We start from the raw sequence: 26,348 nt of genomic DNA on the forward strand, positions 1-26,348 counted from the left end.
TAGGATATTGCTAAATCTGAAAGGCTCGACAAGACAAGTTATTCAGTATCAGATGGAACTTAATTAGGATTCTCATCAATCATGAGTCTCTTTACATCCCTCTGGAGTGAGATTTCCATGAGCATTTAGAGGATTTTCCAAGTACATCAACCAGTACACCCCCCAACAGCCAGCACGTACCTCAGTCATCCTTCTCGCCTCTCACAGCCTTCACCTGGAAAGAAGCTAATTCTGACCTCTGTAAAGGTCTTGCAAATATCACCACCATCAGGCAATTACTTCACTTTTACTTGGCAGTCCTTAGAAAAACTTTGCATGCCCTGCTGCAATATTTTAAAAAATAAGAAAAATATGTTTATGCTGGTCAGGAGCTGACACCTGATTTTTCATTTCAGCAATCAAGGTGGAACAGCTTTTAAATCCTACTTAAATTGGATAATTTCTAAGAGATTTTGTGTAAAACAAATAAAACCCTAATTTTCCATGGCAGGCATGGTGAGGATGATCATGCACCCCGTGGAAGGTACTTCTTACATTTTCTTGGGCTGATTTATAAAAGGCTGAAACATTTCACAAAATGTTTATATCATAGAGATAAAAATATATGAGTTTAACTGCTTTCTTGCCTTCTTGCCCCTAAATGATGGAGTGGAGTTTCAAAGACCACAGATTCTATAACATCTTTCTGTATTAGCTATGACATCTAAAAGCTCTTTGAGAGAAAATTTGAACTTGAATACACTATGCTATAGAAAACCCCACCAAATAAAAATGGCTTCATGCATAGTAAGCTTTGGAAAGCTTCACAGAATATTTCTGTCCCTTCTGCACCATCTGGGAAGTGCTATTTTAGATTGGGTTTAGTTTATAGTATTGTTACAGTTTCCTTAGTTATGAAAACATAGATACAATAGTATAGTTCTATGCTTCATATGCTGCAGTTTCTGTTAGGAGTTTGTTGGCTATGAAAAGTGTAGAAATTAATTCAAGCTGGAGAAATACACAGCAAAAGACATGATGTCTCATTACACAAAGATACTGTAGTCTTAAATCTTAAAAAAAAAAAAAAAAAAAAAAAAAGCATTCTGACTGAAGTAAGAGTTTTCCTATTTGTATTTGAGGAGCACAAACCACTCTTGAGGCATTGACTTTTACTTGGAGAAAGAACCATGATTCTCTTATAGATAACTGACATCATTTTTATCTTGTCAAGATGGAGTTTTTCAAATATAAACAGGCTGCTTTCTTAGGATCTATTCACCTCAAAATGCTTGTCTCACCTAATAGTTCAGGAATTCCAAGGACAGCAGGACTCATTTTCCAGCTGAGTTCAGTTTCTGAACTGAACTCTCTGATCCTTTTTTGAAATATTTAATTTATACTTTATATCCATCCATGCATAATGATAGCATTTTGACATGTCTTATATAAAATGCACTTGTAACAAACCCTGCATTCACAGAAATGTTTATGGGCATCACAGCCAATCTCTAGAGGCCACCTAGCTGTTCCTTCCTGTTCAGGTTTTCCTTGCCTCACTCTAGTTCAGTTTAAGAACTGTAATTTGGTGCAAGGGGTTTTTTCACCCTAGAGTGAGCTCTATTTTTTTTCTCTGGAGGAACAAATATGAAAATAATGTCTGGAGCTTGGTGTGTCTGGCTTAGCAACCAGAACAGGCAAACACAGCTACACTGGAGCTCCAAATGCCTCATTTCTGACACACTGGAAGTTGAACTTGTGTGGTTGAAGCCTCAATCTCACAGTAACACTTGGGGTTATGGTGCTAGACTCTGCAGGCAGCCCTGAGAGCATCTCTGAGGCTGCAGTACAGCTTGTGCTCCACTTTGTACCCTCCAACCATGTGCCTGTGAGGGCACAGTAAGAAAGGCATTGCCTTTCAGCATGTCCTAACACTGCAGGGCACATGCAAGCTTAACCCACTGAAGTCAGCCAGAAAATGTCCCTTGCATTTAACTGGACCTGGGTTTCATCTCTTGCATGATTTTAATTTTTGGACACAAGATGTGTCCAAAACTTATTAGCTATTTTTCCTGGCCTGTAGCACATGCCACTAAGGCTGGAGACAAATCAAGGCTCTCTAATTACCCACTCTAGGTATGTCTGCAGGTTGTGTGCCTTTCTCAGCTAGTTGCAGGTAATGATGTAGTCCACTTTCATGTCCCCCTTTGAAATTGTAAAATTATGTTGTTCTTTGCTCTGAATTTTTAAAACTCCTCAAGAAGGATTTGCTGTAAAATAGAGTATTAGACAAAAATAATGTACTTAGTTTCAAAGCAGAAAAATGCAATTTATGCCCCCGTACTAGTTAGCTTATCAAATTGAAGATGCTGAATATATGTGACATATCAGTTTTTGTTGCTGTAACACGTTTACAAGATTATGTTGAAATGTAACAAGATAATTAACAAATCAGGTTAAACAAGATTTTTAAATGTATGTACATTCAGGGCATATGAGTATAGCTATCAAATAAGCCCCATTTATCTAAATAAATTTCACAATTAAATTTTTTTCTGTAAAGTTTGAAACAGGTTCCATATTTGACTATATTCTGTTTAATATTTATGTTCCTGGGCAAATTTTGTGCTGTCTAGTACTGCTCATAAAGCTATTACAGGCTGCAGGATTTTGTAGGATTGTGCAGTCCAAATTTGGCTTGCTATAAGCCAGATTCATCAGTTTAATACTGATGTACTGCAAGTCATTTATGACTTGTGCTCCTGTTGTTCTAAATGTTTTTCTTAAAGGCAGCAAGCATGATTTTTCCTGCTGGTTTTTGTCTCCTCAGAGGTCAGTTATGTGATGTGTAAAATAACCTCAAGCATTTGCACATAAATGCTAATGCCCAAAGATGTCATATATTCTAAACTGCTCTCACTAATAATTGAGTTTAAGATATGATATGGATTTGAATTATAAAAAACCTTAAAGCTGAAACTGTACTATGCATTTTGCATTGCAGCCTGAGCAGTTGTTATATCTCAAGGAAATTCAGAAGTATGAGTTATCTGAATTTTGTCCTTTTCTCTCAGGAGCTTATCATTGTGGTCTGAACTGACATGCTCAGTTATTCTGATGCCTGCTCCAGCAGTGCCCTGTAGTTAGAGCTGCTCTATTTGATGACAGGAATTAAATACTTAAATACTGAGTGCTCAGTGCTGAATGTGTCTGCTTTTTGGCTAGCATGTGGCAATTTTGCATGTGCAAGATAATTCTTATTCTACGAAGGTTCATAATAGTACAGTCAGGTTGACTGTCCTATCTTATACTGTATTTAATGTCAGTGGAGTATCAGTATGTACTTTAGGTTTGTGTGCTTCACAGATATTCAAAAGAATATGCTAAAATGAAGCCTCATTTGAAAAAAAAAAAACCTGTGCAGGATGGATTTGCTGGTTATATATCCAATATTTTCCTGTAAATAGAAAATTTCCTGTATAGGGGATGCTCTGTAGATACCATCTGCAGGTTCTACATTTGCTGGAGTTGTGTCCCCTACTGTATGGCAAACCTCTCATTAAACTAAAAACAAAGGAAGCATGCAATAGGAATTTAGATAGGAAAATGTGTTTGGTCATGTTTGATTGCTGTAAAAAAAAATCCAGCGTGTAAGTGACTTTTCAGTATTTTGCAGTGTTTGGGACTGCTTGGAAAAAAGATTAAATTTAGGCCACTGTCTAGTCAAAAATCCATGTTTTAATGTGGAATGTTACCCAGCCAAGCTTCAACACCAAAAGTGTTCTAGTGACATCACTGGAAAAATCTTGCTAATCTGTGTGTTTTATAATCTGAAGAACTGGCTCTGCCAGTGCAGCCACTTGTGCCAGAAGCCCCAGCTGGACTAATTGTACAGATGCAGTAGAGCTCTGCACAGGTGTAATGGGGCTGGAGCAAGGATTTCCTGGCTTCCAGCAGCCCAGAAACATAAGATTTCCAGAAATTGATTAGGCCACGGATTAGGTGAAGAGATTAAAACAGTGATTGTAATTATTACTTTATAGTACAGGTGTGGACAAGGAAGTTTGTAACAGATAAATGGTGTTGATATAAATATAGGAAGAATTACATGTATTTGTGCTAATCCTTCAATAAAATAATGCACTTGGACCTAATTTAGATTAGGTGGTTGAAGTTTCTCTGAAGTCAGACTGCTATGAAAAACTAGAAACTTTAGAATTCAGATTGAATGAAACTATTAATTCTGTCAAGATGCTGTTGCGTCTTATAGCTAAAAATAATATTTTGGGAAAAAAACTCACCTTAGATTGGCTTTCCAATAAGTGTGCTCATATTATGCTTCAGTTCTACCTCATTGATACTCTAATGGGCAGTCACAGAGACATTACTGGAAAAATTGTCAGAGTTCTAGTGAAGGTGTTGAGAGAGAATAAAAGCAACTCACTCTCCCTCTAAATGCTCTCCTCTGTAGCTTTTATATTACAACCCCACAGCATTAAACACCTCCCAGATGGAAAATGAGAGAACCAAGCTGACCAAATCATTTAAAGTTTGGCCTATGGGATAAGCATTAACTAACTCCACAGGGAGGAAGTAATTAATTTCTGATTTTAACTTCTGTTACCATGTCTGTTCTGGGCATGCTCAAAATTCCAAGTAACAAAGATCTAGGTATGCAGGATATGATAATCACAAAACCAGACAAAATGAAAATGAAACTGTAAAATGCTCTGTGTGCCCACAATCTTCTCATATCCAGGCACTAATAGCCTCTTCTCAAGTAAAAGCTTACTTAGATTAAAAAATACTTGGAGTATCACTTGTAATACTTCATTGCAAGACAGTCTTGAGTATTCTTCTGCAACGCAGAGTGCTTAATAACCTGCCTCGACTGTGAATGCTGTCAAATATTTATGCTTCCTTCCTTCCAATGTTTATTCAGAATGCATTTTTGTACAGCTGGGAAGGTTGTTAGGAGCTGATGACTGGGACTGCAGAATGACAGATATTCTTAAAGGGGAAGAAATGAAAACTTTCCATCCAGAAGATGCAGATGTTGATGTAGCCTGTGATGTGTGGTGTGAATTAGTGATGAGTAAAGCAGCATCCATGCAAGATGAAAGACTAAATCAGAGTGAAGAGGATTCCTCAGTAAATGAATCCCTTGAAAGGAAAGCACCACTTAGCAGCCCAGATTTAACCAACTTGAAACACAGAGAGAGAAAGAATTAAATTATTAAGTAGCTTATGAAGATGTGGCGTGGAATAAGGGGGAACTTTTGAAAGTACAGTGATAACTTTTTAATGATTTTCTCAACGGATTGAGTACACTTCAGTGACAACTACAGTCAGGTGTCTTTTTTAATGTAAATTGTTCCAATCTGTTCTAACAGACTAAAATAATTTTAATTAGCAAATAGATAAATAGTGTAGATTAATGTAGTTAAAGATGCTCTCCAAAATAATTTTCTTTAGAATTTGTCATTCTCATTTTCTTTAGAGAGTGTAAGTCTTTGCTCTCAGCAATTATACTGCATAATTCACAGTGCTTCATATTTTAAAATAGCTGTGCAAACATTACGTAATCTCCCAGCATCCCTGTGAGCTAGATAATGGAGTCTTTCTCATTTCTGGATGGTGTGATCAGGACTTCAGCAGTGAATACTCTCTGTGCTCTAACGCAAAAGGCACAGCAAACTCTGAGACTCTGCCCCATGTGTTCTCAGTTATTTCATGGCAGTCAAACATGCTGCCCTGCACTCCATTTCCATACAGGTACAGAGGGAAGCCCATGATATTATTTCTCCTTCAAAGTGAGACCTTCTCTAATCTACTTCTGCATATACTGCACAGGAATTTCAGACTGGTTCAGTGAAATAGAAAAATACTTTAGAATCACACTGTAGATCTCGACAAACATCTCTCCTAAAAATAAATTTAAAAAACTAGGCTGACCTTTAAGCACACTCATGGTTCAGCTTTGGACTAGACCAAAACAAAACCACCTTCAGATCCTTCAGCCTATTGCCTTTCTCTTGCTGTTCTACATTCTGCATTAGTGAGGTGAACTGAAAGTTGTGCTGCCACCTTCCTAAAGCACCTCCCCACCTCACACCAAGGAGGGTGTGTTTTGCAGAGGCCTTGCAAACTAAAAAAGGCCTGACAAAAAACAAGAGATCTCATAACAAATGGGAAATGGGAAAGGTGAGCTTTTCAAACAGAAAAAAAAAAATCTGTGAAAATCAGGGGTCTGTAATTTGAGTACCTGTTAGCTGGGAGGAAATAATTTTGAGCAATGAAAATCCAAATCTAAACAGATAAGACAATACAAAGAAATTAAAATATGACGTATGGCTAAGAATATGGCTAGGAACAAGAATAATCTGTTTTGAACCTTTACTCTGGAGAGGTTTCTCTTTATGTTTTCTGTGTGCAGCACAGCTCTGGTTCTCTCTGCATTGAGTATCCCCAGTAGTAAGTGACAGAGTAGAGCATCTCATCCTTTTCCTTAAATGTAGCACTAAATCTATCAAGCTTATATCAAATAAATTCAGAGAAAAGTAACAACTCTTTTTTTTTTTTTTTGACATGTAAGTCCTTAGAATCTTTATTTCATTGTTTAATATGCAAACATAAAGGCAATCAAGTGTCAGCATTTTTCACCTAAATTATGTCTGATTTTATGTGCATAGACCATTTGGTCTTTTGTATTCAAGAGTCTGAAAACATTAAATGTGTTCTTTTGGCTCCACTTATTTAAGTAACAATCATAAAGTAATTGAAGAGCTGTATTTTCAGGCTTGGCTGTATACCAGAAGTAGCCTAGCACATATATGGCACATATAGTTTGCTATATAGCTCCACCTTTGTGTAGTCATACCTCTGGTGTGCAGTACTGAGGTGACTTAGAGCTCTTGATCCTGCCTGCTGCTTTACATGTGGGATGGCACTTAGGCAGGCTCCTCTGGCAGTAAGATTTGAACTTTTGCATGTGTGGATCTGTATCTCAGTGTTTTCCTCCCCTCAGTGAGTGCAAGGTGTATGATTTGGCGTGCAGCTGGAATTCTGCTGGTTCCAAAATTGTGGCAACTGTTTGTGTCACCTTTTCTTTGCTATACTAATGTTGATGTAATACTGATGCTTATATTGATAAGTAGTGTTCAAAATGCCTGCTCATATTCCTAGGAGGAAATTATTAAACAGCTGGTTTAGGGTAGACTATTCTGCTAAACCAGACTTATGTTTCAATGTTAGTTTTTAAATCCACTGGAAAGTTGCACTGAGCCTAGAAAGAAAAAATAATTCTAAAAAAAGATCAAAACGTTTTACAAAGTATTATAGAATTGCACTAGATGGTACTTCCAAAAGGGCCTCTGACCTGGATCACTGGTGATGAATAACCACAAAGGACAAACTGGGAGAAATTCTTGGTTATATAAGGAAGTGAGTTGATGCTGTTGTGGTCTGGATTTTATGCATGTCAGGAGAAAAAAATAAAGAGATAAAAGGTTCCAAATGGATCAATCCTTAATGCAAAAATGGCCCAGAAAAATGATGGTGAAAACTACTAAAAACAGTTAACTTACATTATACCTTTTTGAAATCAGACAGAAAATTACTCTTGCATAGCAGGAAAAAAAAACCAAACAGATTCTCAACTAACTGTGACAATGTGATTTTGGAAGAACAGCTTTTAAGTTAAACTAAAATCTCTTCTTGACACTAGTAAAATTCCGTGTTATTTACCTTTCCTTGCAATGAAATTTAGTATAAATCATCAACCACAAGGAAATTTTATACAAATCATACAATCACTGAAAAAAAATATGTGATTCAGATTATAAATTTTCCAGCAGTTGGATATGCACGAGGGCTACAACAGCATTAGTCCAGCTAGAATCCACACCACTGCAGGCATTTCAGGAGAAAATACAGATTCTTGAAGTGCACATCCTTACCTTGCAGTGAAGTTCCAGCAATGTTGGGGCTTTACCCAGCACAGCACTGGTGCCACTATAGCTCCTGTGAGTGCACGTGTAGTGCACTCAAATAGAGCACTGGGGTGGGGTATAAACTGGTTTTAAGGTAGCATAGGCACAATAAATAGAAAGTCCCAGGGGCTGTGTAGTATGTAAAATCCAGGTACAAGGTTTTATTGGTTTGCAACTACAAACAGCCACACTGAAAACCCTCACCAAAGCACTTAAATAATCTTTCTCATGCCCTTAGCTTCCCCTTCTCATTTCAGTACACCCCTCCTCCCACACATTAAACAGCCTCCCTGGACCACGAGGGGAGCAGCAGTGGAAACAACAGCTCATACTGCAGTGGTCTGAATTCAACCCCCCCAAACGCTCTGAGGAGCACTAGTGGCACTGCTGACCTCTTGCTCTGCACTTTCCCACTCCTACTGCCTTGCACAGCTGCAAAGTAGGATGGCAAATTTCAGAGAAACATCAGGGCCCAGCTCTTGTTTCCACTAACTTCGTTTCGCACCACTGTAGAAAAATAAATACTCCTTCAATATATAGTTCCCTGGAGAATTAGAGAGTGAAGTTTGTGGGAGTGGAGGGTTTAATATCCAAGAATTTCTGAAACTCTAAGTGCACATGTGTGTTGTGTGTGTATATTAGTATAAGCAGTGCTAATAAAGAAAATTTTTGACTAGTATTTCTGGTGAATTGGAAAACTGAGAAGGGGTGGATCTTGCCAGTCTGAAATGGAAGTATCATTGCAGTTTTGTTGCTGCTTATTTTCATAGAATCAAATTGCTTTTTGGCTGTTCTTTTTGTTTCATTTTCTGTGTCATTCTTTAAAGCTGAGATGTTTGATCTACTCCAGTAGAAATAGCTGACTTTCTCAATGTCCAAAACTATTTTTTTTTTCTTCTGTTATGTCATTGGAATGTGATCTTCAGAAGTCATAGTCCTCCTTAATTAACTGAGAACTCAGTCCTGTAATTGGCTATTTTTTAACATGGTTGGGTTTGGGATTTTATTTGATTCCTCATTCTAACACGCAGATTCTTTTCAAAAGTATTTCCAAATACTTTTGGAATGAGAAATTAAGAAATTTATTTTCATATTTCAATGCAATATTTGTTTCTATAGCAGCAACCCTTCTGGGTAAGAAATTGCTTTATTCATTCATTTCTAAATTCATTCATTTCATTACTAAAGTAATTAAATGATGGTTTGATCTTTTATGATAATCCCCTGCCTTTAGAAGCCTTTAGTGGATAGTTTTACTGCATCTTGTTCTCTGATTCACACTTTGCTGTTATTATTTCTTAGTCACTATGTTGATAAGAGAGCTTAATTTTTGTGTGCTCTACAGAAAGCAATTAATGCCAGCTTCTAATGAAGCATGAGCTGTGAGCTTTCACAATGTCTGACAACCAATTCACTGTCCACCACAGCAGAATTCCTCTCCAGCAGGGCTTGGCAGCAAACACCATCCATCTCTGGAGAAGGTTCCTTCCACCTCCAAAAGATGGGTGTATTTGAGAACTGGCATTAGCAGAATTTCTTCACTGTCCCCTCCTCTCAAGGGTCTCATGGATCACACCAACAATTGGTGTTCATCTTCTTTTCTGAGGAGGGAGGAGTAGGAAGGGAGCCCCGGGCAGCCTCGGGATTCCTCCCCTCCCAGCTGCAGTATCAGAGGGACAGCACTGCCCCAGCTGGGGCAGAGGCAAAGCCACACTCCTGCTTCCAGCTTACCTTGCCTTTGAGATGTGGTAAATGCTCCCTGGCTGAAAAACTTCCTGCCAAAAGGAATCAGAATTAGCCAGGAGCCTTTCTTCCTACCAAAATGAGAGAGGTCTGAAAGGTTCCTGGCTGATTCTGCTCCTCCCGGGAATGTTCATCTAAGATAATTCCTCTAAAATTGAATTGGTTTTACTTTTAAAAAATATCTAAACCTGCTGCATGTTTTCCTGCACTATGGCTGTGTATGTTTGGTATTTCAGTTATTCTGCCTGTCTGTTGTTTGAAGGTCTGGGCAGTGTTTGTGTGTCGTTGAAAGTGTGTGATGCTTGCAATGCAAGCATCCTGAAAGATCTGTGAATACATGAGAGCCTCTGTTCTCAGCCCCCATTTCTCCCAGGACTTCCCTGTGTGAGCTGTATGCAGGGCCATGCCATATGAAACAGAAGATGTAAAAAAATGTGTTATGCCATGAGATCACTGAGCAGAAAAAGTGGGGGAGCCTAAAACAAAAAGAAATCTGAGTTCCCAGTAAAAGGTGATTGTTCTCTTCACCTTTGAAGAAAATTAGTGGAGGGAGAAAGGGAAAAGAAATGTTTCCTGCAAAGCTATCTTTTACCCAAAAAACTACAGGAACCCGTGTTCTGTGAACAACAACAACATGGAACAAGCAAATAAAACCAGGAATGGTAGGGATCACACCACAATGAATTTATGAAAGCTAAACAGAGCAAAGGGAAGGGAGGAGAAGGAGGTGCACAGCTCCTCTCTCTGCCAGCCCACCCCAGCGAGCACACTGCAGGGAAAGCTCTTCAGCAGTACTCTGCCTTGGGTAGCCTGCCCTACAGTCAGGCTGCATTTCCAGAGAAACAAGAATGTACCAAGTGGGCTGCATTTAAGTCACTGCATTCCCCCTCAGATTCAATGCTTTATTTTTCAGTTATTTTGCTTAACATACATAGGCTATTTTTGTCTGAGGTATGTTGATTTCATGCTTAAATAATTCAGCAAACTCTTTTTGTTGTTGTTGCAAATTGTACTGTTGCCAAAACCTCGTGGAACTCAGCTGTTAGTGCCCACGTGGGAAACCTATAATGCTGCCCTGAATGGTCTGCAATTCATTCTGCTCCATTCATTGGGGTTTCACATTTCTGTAAGCACAGACCCCAATTCTCTTTGCTCTTTTACATTCTGTGTTTAGTCTAGTACTATTCCTTGCTCGCTGGCGGTTGTACTGGAAAAAGATTGTTGATATTATTCTGGCATATATAAGCAGTAAGGATTACACCACAGTCACTTCGTTGCTTTTAACTCACATTTGAGCTTCTTGATGGAATCTGGAACTTTTTTTTCGTGTGTGGATACAGTAAACTTGGCTGGCTCTCAGCACTAAAGATGCAGCAGGCCCAGGTACAGTGTCCATTCAGTAGATGTGCTGGGGTTGACTGCACTGCAATGTGCAGTCATCCCCCTTGAGCATTGCTGTAGTCCTCTAGGGGCAGGAATTTAAGTGGTTGAAAAAGTATGCCTGTTTCTTTCAATTTGTTGATGTCTGGATTTTGCAAGTCCTGGTTTTTACATTTGCAAGTCAGTTAAAGGATAATTATTATCCTGACTAGAACATTATCTCTCTTGGTCAGTGCTGCAGACATTTTAGTAATGAGCCATTCCTGTGGCTCCAAATGTTAATTTCTGCCCTTAGCATGAGCCTGTCACTGAAACACAGGTCCTAAATGTTCAAACAAATTTGGCTACCTATATCCATCAGCTGAAACAACCACTTCAGTTACTGTTCTGCAAGAAACTTGCTTGATGCAAATGAAAACTGTTTCCTACTCTGGATTATATCAATAGACTTTTCATGCAAGTGAAATTTATACAATTTTTCCTCCCAAGCTTCAACTCAACATAGGACTCAAGCATATGCATAATCCAATTGGAACTATTTTTGTGTTCACTAAGATTCTTTTCTCCTGCAAGTGTTATTAAAAAGTATGTAGTGAAAATTAGAATAAGCCACTTTAAAATGCCTTGCTGAATCAGAATTACAGAAAAAAATAGATCATGGACCTTTAGTCTTCAATCATAAAAACAGAAATATTGTTTAGTATTAAATCTTATAAGTTTTTACGCTGTTGTAACTACTTTAGCTGACTTTCTGCCATACTATGGTTTTATTTACATTTTAATTAAATAACTTTGGTTAAGGCACGGATTATTTCCTATCAGAAGATATACCATTACCTGAATATTTACTAGCTTGGATAGCAGATATTGGACTTATTTACTGAAAAAGAATGAAAAATATGCTTAGAATTTGGAACTAGGGGACTTCATTGAAGTTCCAGATAAATGTATGAAAATAGTAGCAAGACACAATAATGAATTATCTCCAGAAATCAAAACAGCATATAAAGCAATATAAAAAAATATTTTATTGAAAAGAAAAAAACACTCTTAAATTTACTAGCATCTTTTTGTATTGTCAGCAGAAAAATGACTAAAGGAACTGTTTGGTTTAGGTAATTTTTACTTTTCAAGTGTTTTTTTCAAAGTCTCTCAGAAGGGGTAGTAGAGTATCTATGTATTCAAGAGCTTAGAGGTAAATCATTGGCATCGATTAGAGATGGGTGGTAGAAAATAAACCAGAAAATTGGTAAAATTCCAAAATGGCAAAGAATTAACTGAGGAACACCCATAATAAGACCAGTTGTTTAATAGTGTCTGGAAATGAGGGAGAACATTTGCAAATTAGAATTTGCATATGGCACAGAAATCGTTAGGTTAGCCAAGACTAGAGAACCCTTGAGGGACCAATACAATTTAGGCACTTGGGCAGCACAATGGCAGATGGGATTAAATGCTGACAAATACATATTGGAAAGGATAATTGGGTTAAAATATGATTGCATCAGCTCCCTTAGCTGTTTAACAGTCTCATTTTTAAATACTTCCTTTGAAGTAGTTGGCAAACACCCATTTGTTTCAGTTAGAGAAGACCCAGATCTCAGGTCTGAAATCTGAGTGTGGCTCTATGGTTTGTTTGGGAAAATTATACTGATAACAGCCTCTGCTGCTGCATTTTCTTTCAACCAGATGCAGATATTTTGCATATTTTATTTGCTCTGTGCTACCACAATTCTCCTCCTCTTCAGTCCCTGCAATATTATCATTGGGCTGCACTGCAAAGGCCACCCAGCCCTTCCCTGTACAAGCACCATCGAGTGCAGTGCAGTCCTGGTGAGCTGTGGGATGGTGCTGCTGCTGCTCTGCCTGCTGCCAGCTGCTGCAGCAGCTGTGCCCTGCTGCCCAGGCTGTGGGCAGCACCTGCCTGGCCAGCACACACTTGGGAAGCTCCAAAGGGCCAGCCTGGGCAGCCTCTGAGTGCCACACACCACATGCTGGGCGTGTCATTTAAGGTAACTTGTGAGCTCACCCTGCAGAAGGAGAAAGAAAGCAGTGTGGAGCTTATTTCAGTTCTTCCCTCGTTCAGGTGTTAGTGGTTGGTTTGTCTTTTTGGGCTGTGGCAGTGAATTTGAATGCTGATGAAACCCAAACAGGCCTGGCTGTGGGCAATCAATTTGTGTTAATGTTTTGGATGCTGTCCCTGGACCACAAGTTTTGTTGTTGTTGCCAGCTTAGACAAATCAGCCAGTTATTAATTTTTATATACTGTGGTCTGCAAGGGTATCCAAATCAGCTAACTACTGTAATATTTTGTGTCTCAAAGGATGGGATGCTGAACTGAAAAATATCTAGGAAACTTTTCCAAAATAGCTATTTATGTAAGTAAAAGTAATTTCAGGTACACTGCCAGGCCCCTGCAGTTCATTCCCTAGTACAGTGCTTTGTCTGGGCATCACCAAGGTTTGGAACCTCTGAAGAAATGGCCGTTCATAGAATCACTCTGCATGTGGGACCAAGGGGCCCTGCATGGAGCTGCAGACAGAGGAATGACACTGGAGAGCAGCACTGGGGGAAGGGCCCTGGGGGTCCTGGTCAGTGACAAGCTGGACTCGAGCCAGCAGCGCCCCGGCAGCCCGGAGGGACAGCCCTGTCCCGGGGCACCAGGCACAGCATCACTGCTGGCAGGGGAGGGACTGTCCCTCTGCTCTGAGCTGGGACACCCTCACCTCGAGGTGGCCCTGTGAAGGACCTGGAGTTAGACTTAGATGATCTTTTTGGGTCCCTTCTAACTCAGGATATTATATGAGCTTATGATATTATCTTTTGGATCCGGAAATTATTAATTCACACTGTATAGTTCAGAAAGCATTTTCCTATTCATGGACAAAGTCACAATTTTTTTAGTCCATTTCCTCATTCTATTCCAGGAATTAGTATAGCATCTTGATGCATTTTCTCCCTTAGTTGTCACAATTCCCTATATTTTCTTTTTTTTCATTTGGATCATTTTCTTTATCAGGTTTCCTTCTGGCCCAACACTGAAATTCCTCCAGTCCTCACTAGCTTTTAGCCTCTGAAGGAGCCATGTCTGCCCACATCCTCTGCAGCAGAGGCAATGAGCATTGGCCTCTCCACCCTGAGCAGTGTCCCCAGCACCTGCCCCACAGGAAAGGGCTGGGGTTCCACCCTGGGAACTCCCATTCCCAGCACATGACTGAAAAGCTGTTTCAATGCCTGCCCTTGCCTCCTCAACCCATTCATATTTCTCTTCCACCACAGGCACTCAATCTAGACTGGACCCCCACACCAGACCCCTCTCCCTTCTTCAGGAGCTTGGGAAGGATTAAGAGTGAGCAGCAGGAAATGGGAGGGAGGAAGGGGCCACTCCTGCTCACATATAAATTAGAAGCAGACACTGAAAAGAAGTACAGGTAGTGAAGAAGGAGAGAGGGAGCAGTGGCTGCATCCACTGTGCTCCATTTTCCACCCAAACCAGCCTGATGTCTTCCTGCTTGCCTCCAGATCCTCCTGAGACTTCACTCTCCTCTCTCCATCCTGCTCTTTGGCTAACCTTGGAGATCCTTCCTGCCCTAGAACTGCTCTGTTCCTCATTTTGTCTTGAATCCAGATGACCCCTTCAAGTCCTCTTCCCCTCTGGCCCCCTAAAATTCTAAACTCCCTTTGCCAGAAAATTGGACTGAGCCTCCATGGCTGAGATATTCTGAGCCAGCTCTGCACTCCTTGAATCTTTCCCCAGTGAGTCTGGTAATATCAAACAGATGTTTGAAGGAACTGGGAACTTTGCCCATTCCTGAGGGAAGCCAAGCCCAGGCTTTTACATGAGTAATGTCCTTGGTGTCCAAAACTCAACTTGTCCTGGGCTCTGGCTATTCACCAGAATCATCTTCCTTTTCTCTAATGACCATTTCACATCTTGTGACTCACACACTTTTCTGTCAGGTGGAATAGGTGCCTGACTTTTCCCTGTGTTTCATTTGGCCATGGGGTGTGTGGAGAAGGCAGACACTGTCAGGGAGCAGGCAGGCTTTGCTGCCATGGCTGTGAAGTGACTGCAGTGCCTGCAGAACTCCTGCAAGTGCAGTGTCAAGTCATGCCCAGCCATGCTTTTTGCTAAGAAACAGATAATTCTGCATGTTTGCTACAACTCAATAGGACTTTTGAAAAAAAAAAAAAATGAAATCCCAAGATTATGATAATGTCACTCTGATTTTCTTTCTATTCAAATTTCATTCTCTGTTGTTAACCAGCTTCTGTTTTTAGGATGCAAATCCTATTTACACATTCACTATGGCTCCCTGTTGTCTTATCATTGTTCCTGTTTGTGTTCATCACATTTATTCTTGATTTCTAACTCATTCCATTCTGCTTTGCAGTGTGTTTTTCTCAATATGCATGCATGAGTTCAACTGAATTAACCTGAAGCTTCACCTAGATATTTAGGAGGTTTAAAGGTGTCTAGAGAAGCTTTTTCTCTCCAATTTTCATGTTCACAGTGTTTCTTCTCTCTGATTCTTGCTCAAATTTGTGACAACATGCACAAGAAAATGTGCATATTTAGCCTAAATTTTAAAATTGTCATGCATATATAAACATGCAAATTTATTCAAATCAAAATATTTGAGACTTCTCATTTCTGTGAGGAGTGAAAGTGGACCAAAAACCTGGAAGAAATACTTAAAAGTTTAGATAACTGAAACAAAGACCAAAATATCACAAATGTAATCCATTTCTGGCCTTCAAAAATTTTGCTGAAAGAAGAACCATATGCAGCGTGACTGGGTATAAAATTTCTACACTTATTATTTTTCATTTTTGCATCTCTTGGTACCGAATGTTAAATAGGATGAAGGTAGAAACTCCGTTCTTATTAAAATGGGGCTTTTATTTACATAAAACTTAAGTCTTGTGCAATAAATAGTCCTGAGAGTGTCTGCAGCTCTTCCCCAAGCTGTTTTGTGCTTTGGTTGCTCTTGCTGCTGAGCTGTTACTCATTCCTTTCCATTGACATTTAATGTAGCAAACTGTTTTCTTTAAGGGGCTGCTGTCAATCAAACTGATGCTTTACATAAAAAATGCTAACCTATCTATGAAGATTACTACAAAGGAAGCAAATTAAAAACACTTCCTTTTGACTCTATCCCTCTCCTCTTTGTTTTCTGTATTTTACAAAGCCCAGACTGGGACACTGGAAAATGCTGAGCCTGACTTCTTCCCATTTTCACTTTTATTTTATTTTATTTTATTTTATTTTATTTTATTTTATTTTATTTTATTTTATTTTATTTTATTTTATTTTATTTTATTTTATTTTATTTTATTTTATTTTATTCTATTCTATTTTATTTTATTTTATTTTATGTACCCCTGAATAACGGTACTGTTAGTCTTCTTAGTACTTGAGATGGAAATTTATATTAAAAGAAAATAAACACTGATTTGAGTTTTAATTTATATTTTGGATTTCATCTTGAGTTTTGTAAAATCCCCTTGCAGTTTGGGGGCCCCCATCTAAGGGACAGTGGCCCTTTAACAATGGTGGAAGTTTCACAGACTTCCAACTTGGCAGCCTTACAGTTTATTCTCAATATAAATATACCACCTGGGAATGCTTGATTCGATGTTTCCCACATAATTGCTTTCTCATGTCAGTGCTCCATCCTTTTCCTGAGTGAAGTAACCTTTCACTGCACTATTTTGGGGGACAGAGAGAAGGGCCACCAGTACCTCAGACTCTGAATCAGATTAAAATAAAATGAAATGTTCATGGTTTGCAGCAATTGTCAGTAAGATCAGTAGCCTTGGGAGAAAAAGGGACTCAGTGTGTGCAGAAAAGTGAAACAAATTTACTGCATCAGAAAAGGCAGCAAGAGAATGCCCATTATTCTGGGTATATATGAATACTTGGAACTTCATGGAATTTAAACTTATGCATAAAGTGTGTGTTTACATGTACTCTTAAAATGAAATTTCTTGCAATTGTTTTGAACAGGAATTTTGTAAATTCATATAAGAAGTACTGAAGCAATTTACACAAAATCAATAGAAAGGTAGAGGGAGAAATTAGTTTTAATTTGCATTTGAAACTAATACATTCAAAGACTGAATTTCCTTTTTTCCCCTACGACTTATTTTTCTTCCATCTACTAAAAAGAAGATTTTGTCACTAAGGTGGTGTAGCACAAGTGCAAGTTCCTGTTCTGTAATCAATAAACAGACTTTTGACACAGAAAAAAACCAGCACCATTTCAGTTGGTCATGCTGGGATATGTAACAAATGAAAAAGTAATATTTAACACTCTGTAAAAGGACAGATGCCACACTTAACATTTGGGTTATTTATTTTAAATTAGTAGCTAAATTTGGTCCCTTAAAAGCACCCTCCTCTGTCGAGGCCCCTGGTAGCTTGGTCCATACTGAGGGCTCTGCTGCCTTTCATCAAACCTTCCCATAAATACCAGTGACATTTGGCTTGTCATTTTTCAAATTTTCCACGTGTAATGTACACAGGTGAGTTTTATTACTCCTTTCTATGTTAGTGCCATGGCCCTAGGCCTGTAAACAGCTTGTGAGGCAATACTGGGCCCTACCTAAACCAGGGAGTTCTGGACTGGAGATTAACATTTCAATTATACTAGAAAGTATGAAATAAGTAGTTGCATGATAGATCATGGACAAGGACTTCTCTCAGAAATTATTTTTTGTAACTACACAAATCCTGTAGGTCTTTCAGAACATTTTAAAAATTCCTGTACAAATCCATCTGTATCTTTAGGCACACAAGAATCTTTAAAAATCTCTCAAAAGTACCATAAAAAAAACTTTCCACTACCTTTCACATTGGGTAACTTGTTTTTATTAGAATATACACATACTTTGGTGCTTAAATTTTGCATATTTATCTTCCTTTTGATATGCAATATTAAAATAAATACAGATTTTGCATCTAGAGGGACCATGACTTTGAAAAGGTTCTTAAGATACTTGGATAGCTGTCAAAAATTATGTTGACTTATTAATAACTAACACGTGGCTTAAGTATTTCTTTTTAGTCACATTCATATCATGCTTTTATTCTACCTAATTGTTATTAATCTAAACATTATCCAACATAATCAAGCTTAATAAATTCTACCTCATACCCTGTAGTTTTTCTATTTTAATACAACTGTTTGTCATAGAGGAGAAACTTCAAATACATTTTTATAGCTTTCTTTCATAAGAAAGCCCTCCAGTGCTTTTAAATACATTGCAAAATCTTTAATCCAATAAGAGAAACAATAAAATGTTCCATGCTGCTCCATGTTCACAGAAATAACCTTAACAGTAAGACATTTCTTAATGCTGGGGCAGGGTTTCAGTGCAGAGTTGGGACAGAATGCTAAACATTGTAATATGGTGCTAATTCAAGTTTGCCCATGTTCCACCCCTCAGAAAACTCAATTGTCTTTTTGTTGTGTGGAGTCAGCTCTGGCAAAGAGCATCAGTGTGCTGTGTCTGGACATTTGGCTTTAAGAACTGGTATGTTTGGAGCACAGGGATGAAAAGGGTCGAGTAAGGAAAGATTCATTGAACAATCTGAGAAATATCAACTGGTGGAGCCTCTGCTGAATTTTTAGACAAACCATCTTTCAATTTTATTCTACCTTGTCTTAAGACAAATATTTATAATAATTTTAAATTCTAAGACAACATTTTTTGCAGATGACATTGTGAACTCTGTCCTCTGTTTGCATCTTTCTTTTCCCCCTTTCACTCCTCCCTCATCCTATTTAAAATCAATGCTATTTATTCTGTTATACTGAAGAAACAGAAATATAATGGCACATTAGAGTCATAAGTAAGCACTGAGCTAGTGATAACCAATCCTCTAAGACCTCAGAAAAGTCATTGTCTTGGACTTAAAGAAAGTATGATCCATAAAAGTTGTTTGGCTATTGAGTTGAGATGTCTGATTAACTGAATGTTGCCCAGAACTCCAGGCATCTCCCATCCTCTTGCCTGCCTTGAGCAAAACCAATCCCATCAGGAACAATTCCACATGAGTGTTTTCACATGCTGTGAGCATTGAGGCTCCCTGCACAGACACTGCTCAGGAAGTGCTGTCACCTCTCTTGCAATAAAGGCATTCACTCTCTCAATACAAAAGCTCCTTCAAAGGTACCATCTTGGGCTACTGTAAATTGTGGTAACAGTTCAAGTGGCCTGGGAGATTTAAGACAGAAAGTACAGAAAATTGGTCTAAGAAGTCTGCAGAGGATGTGTTGTCTGCATTGCAATGTTTAAATCTTCCGCCTTTAAAAATTAGTAATTCATCTATCTGAACGAATTGCAAAAGATGAAATTGTGGTAAAGATTATTGCAAATATCCTAAGTAACCAAAGCAACAAATCTCCCTAAAAGGTTTTTGTGTTAAAAATATTGCATTTTGAAGGCTTTGGTTAGAGACATTAATGTTTCTTGAATGTTTTCTTGAGGCTGCAGAAGTTATGGTGACAGAAAAGTATTCTTAGATGTCCCAGCTGGAGTAGCAGGAGCAGAAGTCACTCCAATATGATGTTCTTTGTAAATCTCCTTCTGACTCCTTCATATGTGTGTGACAACAGAGTGGTGAAAAGTTTCCAGAATCTGTGGCTGTTATTATTTATTTTGATTTCTGTCTTAGTGTTGATCAGCTGATTTAAGAAGTTTCTGTTTATGACAAGGATCTGTCCTTCACTCAGAGTCCTGCAGGAAGACTCTGTGCTCTTGCAGGATTCCTAACCAAATGCTTTCCACTCCCTCTCCCCTTGTCCATCTCAGCTGTACTTGGCTTTAGCATTAGGGTGCCTGAGTTCCTGCACTGATAATGGGAAGTTGCTTTCCTGGCAAGAGCAAACACTAATGGAATGGGCACATAGGGGAGCAACTGTGCACACCCTGCCAGAGCCTCTGTTTGCTGCCATCCCTGATCACTCAGGGCTTGGCAGAGCATGCAGAAGGCAACAGCCCTTCTCCTGAGATTAATAACCCCTAGAGACCATGTGCTATCAGGGCATCCTTGTTTGGGTTTTAGTGTGGATCACTCGGTGGAAAGGCCTTGGGTGCCCTGCCCCAAGCCAGCTGTCTCCATCCTGTGCTCAGAAAATGGTGTGAAAACTATGTGTGTGTGTCTCCAGAAAAAGAGGAAGTAAAGGCTGAAGTAGGTGCAAACAGGAAAAGAAAGGAGCTGCCCTTTAATTTCAGAGCTTATTTTTTGTTGTCTTTTACCTGATCCTGTAGAAAACTGGCCACAGAAGTTTGCAAGCCAGAGAACAATGGATTTCATGTGAACTAACAATGTTAATTTTCAGAGCACTTTCTAACTCAGAAGTATGGGTAATTCAGTCCCACACAATGCCATGAAGGGAGTCTTATTTTTGGTATGTAGGCTTATAAATCAGTCCAAACATAAACAAAGAAATTAAATGTTAGGAATTATCCCTGACCTAGAAACCTGATCACTCACCTTAAATCCCTTTCTTACCCCATGGACCACACCTGCTTTTCTTTGCCTTCCAATAAACACAGGTATAACAAAATACTCACTACAGCTGCACAGCATTTATCACTGCTGATGTTTCCATTATATGGGAGTACATGACTTTTTCCTTACATTTAATTAAATGTTTTTATGGTTTTATTATGAGGTTATTAATCTGTCAGAAAACAACCTGAAATTGTATATGAAATCTTGGTGATATATTAGTTTTTCTCAAGGACTATTTATATTTTATTTATAGCCTTTAATTTTATAGGTAATAACTGTCCTCTTTAACAGTGAATTCATTTGGGACAGAGTTGTGTTATCAGATAGACTATTAAATTCTTTTCACCTACTGTTTACTGTCTTCATTTCTTTCTCACAATGACGATAAGCAGTTTGTCTGTTTAAGCAGCTATACTAATCATTTTCAGCTGCACATGTGATTGGTTTAATTCTTCCCAAATGGCCCAAAATTCACCAGGAGTATGGTCTGTGCTGTCTCTCCCATTTGTTTCATTATGCTTCACAAGTGCTGCTTTTAAATCTGGAGAGCAAGTCCTTTTCTTCTCACGAGTTGTGTGAAGACAAGTGCTAGTTTTGGTTGTATAGAACTTTAACTAGTGAGAGACTAAATGAGAGATTTAATCCCCTGGGTTGTGGATCCTTCATCTCTTTCAGACACAGAATTCACTAATATTCTGCTCTCAAATATTTAACCAAATCAACAAGTAACAGGAAATTTGCTGTTAAGTTGGGCCAAGTTTAGCTTTGAACTAACTAATCCTGGAGAAAAGGTTGTGTTATACCTGAGCTGACCTTATTACTCTGTCATTAATCTGCTTTGTTATGCCTTAAGAATCATGGGGGTCTCAGAACTGCTGGTAATCTTCTCTACCATATGTGTGCTAATATCTGAACACAGCAGGATAAATTAAGAATAGTCCCATCTTTGCTTTATTACTTGTAAATCAGCCCATTAATATTATCTGAATGCAGTTTGTCAGGATTAACATAGATGATATTTGAATCACCACAGTGATTACTTCTTAAAAACTCTACAACATGAATCTTGAAACTTATAAATAAATTAGTAATGGAAGTCAAAAAACCCTTCAAATGAAGCAAAAGGAAGACTAAAGAGTTGTCATATCAATAGGAAGAAGCAACCTAAAGCCAAAAATATGGAAAATGTATTTTGCTATAGTGTATTTCAAGCTCAAAAGACAATCCCAAGTATTGGCTTGTGAGCTAGAGTACTTCTCAGTGAGGCCGCAGAGCAAACAAATCACTGCTCAGTTGGAATTAGTATAGTAAATTAATAATATGGAGCCTTTCCTTTTTTAGTTTTTAATAAACGTGTTTTGTCAATTTACAAAGAAAACATTTTACAGTACTCACCACCATGCTCTGATCTGGCTTGTCCCGTTTCTGTTTTCTACTGTGGGGTTTCCATCAGCTGCTTTTGAATTTAAGATATGATTAAATCTTTCTGATTTTTACAGCTTCTTTTCCAGAAAGAAATCCTATGACTGTCATAAAAGATCATGAGCAAATGACCCAGGGTGAGCAGTGATTGCCCATGGGCACAGACAGAGTAATGAAAAGATGCCTCTCCTGTAAAGGCAGCACCTTCTTTCTCTTGTAAAGATATGCCAGAGAAACAATATACAAACAATATGTCTGTAATGTGATAAAAACTGAGCAGAAAAATCTGGCAGTTAGATCATTAGCGTGTCTGCCTAGCAATAACATTTTTATTTGCCAGGAGTCTGCCAAAATTTTTTTGGTTTATTGAGCATTGCATATAAAAGTTTCTCAAACTTTTTCACTGTGATTGATTTTGTTACGTTAACAAAAAGCAGAGCTTTGGCATTGTGCAGGTTGATGGCTGTCTTTGCTTTTTTAATATTTTGAATTCTGTCCTTGCTCACAGGAGCACCCTGTGAGCCCAGCCTGTCCTTCTGCCTGCCCAGCCTCACTGGCCAAGGGCTCTTCCTCCTCTCCAAAGCCTTGGCCAAGCACGAGGGGAATCTCAAGGCAGCTGCTCTTACAGAATAGTTGTAATTACCCACAGTTACTCAGGCTTGTCTTGAAGCCCTTATGGACACAGTTTGGAAGGTCTCTCTATTAAAATAAGCCTTCGATTTAAATGTAGAAGATGTTTTTAAGCAGTTTGTTACAATCAGTTAGTTTCAATATCTGTAACAGTGCCTCAGATTTGTTTTTTATACCTGCAGAGATTTTCTTTGAATTCAGATGGGATAGAAAAAGTGTGAAAGTAAAAATAGGACAAAAATCGATGACTGTTTTTGCAGGGGTGTTGCCTTGTAGAAAAGGCCCTGCCCTTCCACAGCCAGTTCAGCAGGCATCAACAGACAGGAAAGCATCTTGTTATTAACTCCTGCACTGCTGCACCCTGAGAACAAAAGCTGCGAAAAACTTTGTTTCAGAACAGAGCCATACTGTACCTTCACATTTTATTTTGTTTACCTCTTGTGTTATAAATATCAATATCCCAGCTGGAAAGCTACCAACATCATGGTACTTGCAGTCCGATCTTAGCTGGGCATTTGTTTTATGTTCTTCCTAAAGATGGCACTTTCTTAAACAGCATGTTACATCACACCCTCTCTTGGGGTGATTTTGGGATAGTCATAAAGGAATAAGTGCTCAAATAGCTTGTTATCTTTTGTACTAGTGCATGAAGAACATAGTTGCTGGTAATCTCTGAAAGTACTAATCCAGCCTGATCCAGTTTAGTTTGTAATATCCAAAAGCAGCACACTAAAAGAGCTTTGTATTCACATTGATGTAAGGTAAGATTTATTTTAATGTACTCATGGATTCTTAGAACCATGCATTTGCTATCATGTCATCCTATAGTATATCACAGAAATAATGCTTCCAATAGAAAGATGGCAGATTGTCTACTACTGGTATTTCAGAGCTGTAGCATTTTTATGGATAGAATTACAACAGCACAGCATTTATTGCTATGGCAAGGAGCACTGTTAGGTATTGACAGCATAGTAAGTTAAACTGAAATTCTTATGCTCTTACTAGAAATAGGAACATTACCTTTAAAATCACCCATTAGCAAAACCACTGTCACAGGTAGGCTCTGGGCAGAGGGTTACATTGATTGTTGCTCAGGACTATAAATTAAAAGCACACCAAAATGGAAGATTCAGCTATTGAATGTTAAATAGCAAGTGTTACTCTGCTTCACTCACCCTACAGTGGGGCCTGCAGTTGGGTCTGTGGTCTGTAGGGAAGGCCAGAGCACTGAGCTGAAGAAAAGGCTGAGGCCAAGCTCAGAGCAGCCAAACCTTGCCTGAGGAGGAGCTACAAAGACAAGAGGGTCAGGCTGATTGTTGTGGTGGCAAGTGGTGTAACAAGGGGCAGCCTGGGAGGTTTTGGTTCTATTTTCTTTTACATAAGTCTTCACCAAAAAATAAGAAATACAACTCAGAGACAACCTCTTTGTACCAAAAAAATCAAGAGACATTCTTTAAACTGCTGTAAACCAGCACTTTTCAGTGGTGTTATGAAGATATTACAGGGTTTTGAAGTGGGACCAATATCGCTGTCAAGATATTGACAATCTGTTGTTTGAGATGGACTGTCTCCTGACAGAGACACAGACATGGCAGCTTGGAGCAATGCAGAGATAATTTGTTTTTTAAAAAATCAGACAGGAGGTTGCATAAGAAAGTGTCATTTCTTGCACTGATTTCAGTCTTCTATAAACAAAAAATTAAGATTTTTATAGTAAGCTTTCTATAGTAAGAGAGATTAGGAGTCTGTTCCTTTTATCATTTGGTTGATGATTACAAGAGCATCTTATATGTCATAACAATTTTTTAAGACATCCTTGATGTGTTTTCCCCACAGTATCTACAAAACTTAAAATAGATATAGGTATTAATCCTGAAGTATAGGGTGCCTGCAGCTCTCAGAATTGTCACTCCCTATGACAGTTGCCAGACCTATATGTGCAATTTATTGCTTTTGTATTGTTGGATGGACAAATATAAGGGTAAAGCATCATATCATTTTTCACTCACTCCACTCTTATCCCAGCAGAATTCTGCACCTGGAACTTGGCAGACAAATGTCGATTATTCTGCTTGCCCTCTTGTGCCACCATTTGAATCACTGATGTCTTGGTCTCTTGGTCCAGAAGCTCTCATGCAAGTTGTTCCTGAGAACACAAGAATGGGAATTGAGGTAGCTGAGTGTGAGGCTGACCCCAGCTGCACTGAGGCTGAGCAGGCTGAGTTCTGCTTTTATCTGCCAGTCCTGGGCAGGGCCTTGGTGAGCAACAATCTCAGGCTGAGAGTGCACTTGTTTTCAGCTCTCAAGAGGTTAATTCACTGAAAAGTTGAACTGGAAGCATTTGCTAATGTGTAGCCATTACAGCATGTCCAATACAAGGCAAGAAAATAAAGAGAATTGAAAAGTCACATTTGTGTCGATCACAGTGTAGAAATAAGGCCAATAATCTGAGTAACTGATCTGCCCAAACCAAAGAACAGTAAAGAGAAAAGTAAGCCAATAAATCTTCTGATGTTTGGGTTATTCTGCATAAAAATTAAAAAAAAAAAAAAAGGCATTATCTTCTATATATGGTATACCACATATCCACAATTTTATGCCTTGTTAAGAAAAATGCTTCTATGATATTTTATATATCAACTCATAATATATTATGTACTTTATGTTTTCCATTAGAAAATATCCAAAGTCATTAAAAGAAATTTGCATCTCTGTCTCATGAGTTAACCTGATTCTAGGAGGAATTTTTGTAGGGTTATACACCATTTTTGGTATCAAGTCCCAACAACCTCCTACTGAGACAACTACTGAAAATGCCAAAAACAAATGGATAATGATGCATTATATTTTATTTAGCCCGAATATCTCCTGATGAGGTGAATATAAATATGTTCCTCCCACCTCTTCTTTTGTCTGTACCCTGAGGTTCTTCAAAGAGCAATTTTTTCTCTACAGTAAAATAGTGAGGATGAAGTTAAGATTTATGTCCAAGAGGTGTTTGTAGCTCTCAAGTAGCAAGATTGAGAGCCAATATATAATTTTCAGATTTATATTTTTTTAATAATGGGACATAGATTTTGTCTACTGGGTATTTGGATTGAATTTGTTAGTTTTATTTAGGAGAAAGAGATTATACAATGTTTCAGCATTTATAAAAAGGAAGGAATCTGTATTCTCAGTTGCACATTCATTTTTAAAAAGATAGTTTAATGGCTCTAAAAATACACACATCTCAGATTAAGGCAAGTTCTTTTTATTTCCAAAAAGAGCATGTAAATAAAGGGTTAAATGAGGGTGCTGTTATTTCACATGCAGATACTGCAGTTTTGGAGATTCTGACAAGGTTGGTAACACTGTTTGCTCTGCACTGCCATGTGCTTTCTAGTTCATTGGAAGCATTTTAGCAATTAGAGCATGATTTATTCTCTAACAAATGTCTGAAATCCATTGTTAATGTCCCTTAGAGAACTTACTTCTAAATTATCAAAACTGCAAAATTCTTTTAGCTATTGGCCGATTTATTACATTGCAGATTTCTGCATTACTCCATCATGCCTTTATAAAGATTATTCTACCTCTAATTTCTGGCTAAACTTGTTTATACATATTCTTGGATCACAACAAAACACTCATCTTTGTCAATATTCATTAGTGCTGTTCAGCTGAGAAACCTA

At 38.4% G+C, this 26,348-nt stretch overlaps 1 long non-coding RNA gene across 2 annotated transcripts in view; it reads left to right on the forward strand.

Moving 5' to 3' along the window:
• The window catches only part of LOC306806051, a 69,005-nt gene extending 43,755 nt beyond the window's left edge, over positions 1-25,250 (forward strand). For both annotated transcript variants that reach the window (XR_013775376.1, XR_013775377.1), the window contains exon 3: positions 24,700-25,250. This is a non-coding gene — a long non-coding RNA (uncharacterized lncRNA). The remainder of the gene's footprint in view (positions 1-24,699) is intronic.
• Positions 25,251-26,348: the final 1,098 nt, after the last annotated feature.

The sequence above is a fragment of the Erithacus rubecula genome, assembly GCF_903797595.1.
Source record: "Erithacus rubecula genome assembly, chromosome: 10".
Classification (NCBI taxonomy): Eukaryota; Metazoa; Chordata; class Aves; order Passeriformes; family Muscicapidae; genus Erithacus; species Erithacus rubecula.